Here is a 5,308-nt window from a genome sequence, read left to right on the forward strand (position 1 = left end):
TTTAGATCCGGTAACACTATCCGTAGCAGCCTCACGAAAACCAGGCCCCCAAACGCGGACTGCGATTCCAAGAATTGCATTTACCGGATACCCTGTGAGTGCGGAAAATCCTATATTGGTGAAACTAAGAGGCCATTGAATATTCGCATTGCCGAGCACAAGAAGCACACACAGCGAGGAGAAACCAGCAAATCAGGAATAGCAGACCATGTTTGGACCCATCAACACAACATCGAGTGGTCCCAAGCTGAGATCTTGCACAGAGAGGAACATTGGTTCAGGAGAAAATTTAAGGAAGCCGCATACATGTTGTCCAACAACGTATTCAGCCAGGCCAGCGTAGATATACGAAACATATGGAAACCCATCATCAAACGAGAAATGACCAACTCCCGCCAAATCGGTCATCTCTCACGGAATCAGTGAAGCGGAAAATGGAAAGTAGAGAAAGTGAAAGTATTTCAACGACCTATAAAATAGTCATCTCTCGGAGGAATCAGTCCAGTCATCACCCGAAGACGATTGTAGATACCAACAATCGAAACGTCGTGAACTAACGTGACTTGGAATCTCTACACTTTTTTATTTTTATTATTTTCTTTTTGCATTCCTTTAATTTTTATTTATTCAATTATTATATTTTTACTTGTAGGTTATTTTACTATCATTTCATTTCAGGTTTATTGTTGCTTAATATAATTGTTATTTTCAACTATTCTTTTTTTAATTATTCTTTTTTACTTGTTTCAGGGATTTCAAATCATTTTATATAATAGACAATGGAAGTCCGAACTAGTGAAATTCATCACGAAACATTGTCAATCACCTTCAAACAAAGTCTCATTTGCCATCTTCTGGTGATGTCTGGTTTTTTTCAACTAGACTGATTACTTCGAACTCTGTGTCTCAATTTATAGGGATGGATGTTTCCCTTTACCTGCGTTGCTGCCACTACCTGTGTTTGTTCGACTACCTGTTTTGGTCTTATTACCTGAGCTGCCTCTCCTGTCTCTGTTATTGTACCTGTATTGTCATGTACCGAGTTTTGCCTGTGAAGTTGAGCGGTCTGATTGCTTGTGCGAAGTGATAAAACGGATCTCCATGTTGATGGTAATCTTTGCGCATCATCCCTCTTGTTCATATTATTAGGTCGTTTTTCAATTTCGATTGCCTCTCTGATTGTTCGTGAGTAAAAGTTTTCGTTGCTTGCTAGCATTTTTGTGTTGTCGAAATTGATGTTATGTCCTGTTTGAAGTACGTGTTGGAAGAGAGAAGACGTGGTGACTTTTCCCTTCACTGCTAGTTTGTGTTCATCTTTGCGAATGTTGATTCGTTTGTTGGTCTGGCCGATGTAAGTTCTGTCACAATCATGGCATGGTACTTCATACACTCCTTGTGATTCCAGTGGTATCTGATCCTTGGGATTACGAAGCATGGACCTTATTGTTCGTTCTGGTACGAACGAAGTTGATATGTTATGTCGGTGAAGAATTCTGCTGATTTTATCTGTTGTTCCTGCAATATATGGTAGTGTGGTTGTTATGACCGGTGTATCTCGAGTTTTTTGTTGTTTCCGTGTGGTCTTGGCAGCCGCTTTTATACTTCTTTCAGAGTAGTTATTCATTTGTAGCGTTGTTTCGATGGTGTTCAACTTCAACATATCAACATATCAACTTCGTTCGTACCAGAACGAACAATAAGGTCCATGCTTCGTAATCCCAAGGATCAGATACCACTGGAATCACAAGGAGTGTATGAAGTACCATGCCATGATTGTGACAGGACTTACATCGGCCAGACCAACAGACGAATCAACATTCGCAAAGATGAACACAAACTAGCAGTGAAGGGAAAAGTCACCACGTCTTCTCTCTTCCAACACGTACTTCAAACAGGACATAACATCAATTTCGACAACACAAAAATGCTAGCAAGCAACGAAAACTTTTACTCACGAACAATCAGAGAGGCAATCGAAATTGAAAAACGACCTAATAATATGAACAAGAGGGATGATGCGCAAAGATTACCATCAACATGGAGATCCGTTTTATCACTTCGCACAAGCAATCAGACCGCTCAACTTCAGAGGCAAAACTCGGTACATGACAATACAGGTACAATAACAGAGACAGGAGAGGCAGCTCAGGTAATAAGACCAAAACAGGTAGTCGAACAAACACAGGTAGTGGCAGCAACGCAGGTAAAGGGAAACATCCATCCCTATAAATTGAGACACAGAGTTCGAAGTAATCAGTCTAGTTGAAAAAAACCAGACATCACCAGAAGATGGCAAATGAGACTTTGCCGAAACGTTGTGAAAATAATCCTTATGGGGAGAAAATACACAGAACACGGAGCGAAACCCGAGAAAACAGCTCATCATACTTTATCCGTGAGAATCTTCGAGTTAACATATATATATATATATATATATATATATATATATATATATATATATATATGTTAACTCGAAGTCTAGTTGAAAAAACCAGACATCACCAGAAGATGACAAATGAGACTTTGCCGAAACGTTATGAAAATAATCCTTATGGGGAGAAAATACACAGAACACGGAGCGAAACCCGAGAAAACAGCTCATCATATATATATATATATATATATATATATATATATATATATATATATATATATATATATATATATATATATATATGATGTGTTGTTTTTCCGGGTGTTCATCCGTTGTGTACTATTCGATAGTCGACGTTTCGCCATCATCTCAGATGGCATTATCAAGACGAGTTACTGCTTCGCTTCGAGAGGTGTAACTATATATATATATATATATATATATATATATATATATATACACCAAAGATTCTGGAGTATTCACAATTTTCTTATTAGTCAGTGCGCTATGCTTGAAGACTGGCAGTAAACAAATCTAAAGAAATGAACTTTAAACGTTCAAGCCAGTCTCGGATACACCTACACAGTAAATTGAATGGAATGACTACTATTTATCAGTGGCTACTATCTTGCACTGACGAGTGGCTTATGAGCCTGAAACCAGTCTGCAAGTATGCCCGTTCCAAAATTGAAGGTCGACTCTTTCAGTTGTATTGCCAATTGCATATGCAGAAAATTTTCTGTGAAGATTCCTGCACTGACGCCTGTCGGATATAATCCAACGCCCTTCGTGGTATTAGCCAGTGGAGTAGTTGTTTTCTGATAGGCGTCAGTCCGTTCAATCTACTGTGTAGGTATAACCAAGACTAGCTTGAACGTTTAAAGTTCATTTCTTTAGATGTATTTACAATTATACAGGGTGTAACTGAATAAGTGTGAAACATTCAAGGAGGTGAGACTTATTTAGTTACACCCTGTATAAAAAATAATAAACAAGTTTTAACGAGACTAATGTTAGGGTGAAACTATCATTATTGAATTTCTACAAAATAAAGTGGCCATCAATGGAACAAGTTATTATATTTGCAACTTTGAATTCTTTTCGGATTTGTTCTCTAAGATGCTTTTTCATACTAATTATAGAAAGTTCACATCTTTGGTCTTATTTCTCGCAGTACATCTTTACAAAAACCATTTTGAATATATGGAACCAATTAGAGGGTCGGTAGTCTCTTTTATAAAAATATATTTCATGTTTGGACAATAATTGTGGCTTTCTTCAATTGAGAGAGTTTTTAAAACAGAATAGTTCATCACACTCTACAAAAATTGATATATTGTTTTCACCCAAACAAAAATATTAAAATGATTCTGGCATTTGAATACATAGAAAATACACCATTCCAACAAGAAAACATTATATAGATATTACTTCCTGAATTTTTTCCCAACCGTAAAATTAATTGAATTATATCTATTGACCAAATCCCGAAAAGTTAGAATGGTAAAATGAAAACAAAAAAACTGACAAATGAAAAGAGAAATAGTCCTGTATTTGTTAATTTTATCTAAAAATAATTTGCTATTTCGATCTCTGAACTTATTTTCAGAATACAGTTTATTCCCTGCAATTGAACACAAGCAGAGTCCTTTTTGAATATTTGATTACATTCGGAAGAATGCAATCATAGAAGCGCGGTATAGTCTTCAAAATAACGTTTATTACCATCCCGTTTATATAAGAAACGGGATGGTAATATCGCAGAAATACGAAAGCCTAAAAGTTCAACGAGTTGATTCTGCTGACCTCATGATTTTCAGTTAATGAATTGTCATCAACTTGTAGTTTATCAACACTGTAATTGGACGCTATTATCCCGTTTGCATTCTTGTTCATTGAACAATTTTTGCCTCATTTTGCGTTTTTAAATTTATTGTTGAAGATTAAGGATTCCTTTGCCTAACTGGAATAAATGGTATAGATTTATGACCTGATCAGTAACTCCTTTTTGGAAAAAAATAGTACTATAACCATTCGATTGTGAAGACTCGATAAATGATGCACCTCCGTAAAAGTTTCCCTGTAGTCGCTTCATGAACATTTGCCACTGAACCAGATAATTTGGAGGAAAAGACTACATGTTAGTTCAGATAATAGTGTAAGAGCAGGTTCCTCTTGGCTAAATCTAAAACCTCACACTGATCTGAAGTCAGATTCGCCTTCAACTATCGGTCTAGTACTTTCTTACGAATAATGCATTAATTCCGCAAACAGTTCTTTCATCACAGGCATTTTGAGAGGAACTCCGCGAGAGATATATTTTAAATAATATTTCCTTGAGTTTTGCAGCACCATCTTGCGGTGAATATAAAATACCTACCTCTAATGCAGTTAGATATTTAAAAAATTATATTAGAAAATATTCCGTTCGATATCAAATTGTACAAATATCATCTAATATCTGACATATTTTGTTTTGACTTCAGTTAAATGAAATTGAAAATTTTGAAATGTTGTATCTTCGAAAAGTTGATGAGTATTTTAATCATGAAGTAACAGAAATGTTCTAGATCAAATACGACTTTACTGATAAATAGGCCATTTTTGAAAAAGATACGTTGGTGTTTATACAGTTGGTGGTGTTGATCTCTATGAAGTTCTCTAACCTCTATTTTCAATCTGTCAAAAGTAAAACTACCTCAAGAAAGGTTTCAAAAACATTAACATCGATTTTGTTAAAATCTCCGAATCAAAGATAAACATAATAATGGCATAATTTTCTTGAATTTCGTAAAAATTTCATTTGAGTTATTGTAAGTTAGTCATTTATTTCCTGTTTTATAAAAAAGGTACTACAACATATTTAGATTCTACTGTAATTGAGAGGTTTGTCACGAAAATTTTTGGGAGTTTTAGAATAAACAAAGCTCTAGC

This window comes from Leptinotarsa decemlineata, unplaced genomic scaffold (assembly GCF_025532065.1).
Source record: "Leptinotarsa decemlineata unplaced genomic scaffold, Ldec_3_MD MMD2_tig00000035_RagTag_RagTag, whole genome shotgun sequence".
NCBI lineage: Eukaryota > Metazoa > Arthropoda > Insecta > Coleoptera > Chrysomelidae > Leptinotarsa > Leptinotarsa decemlineata.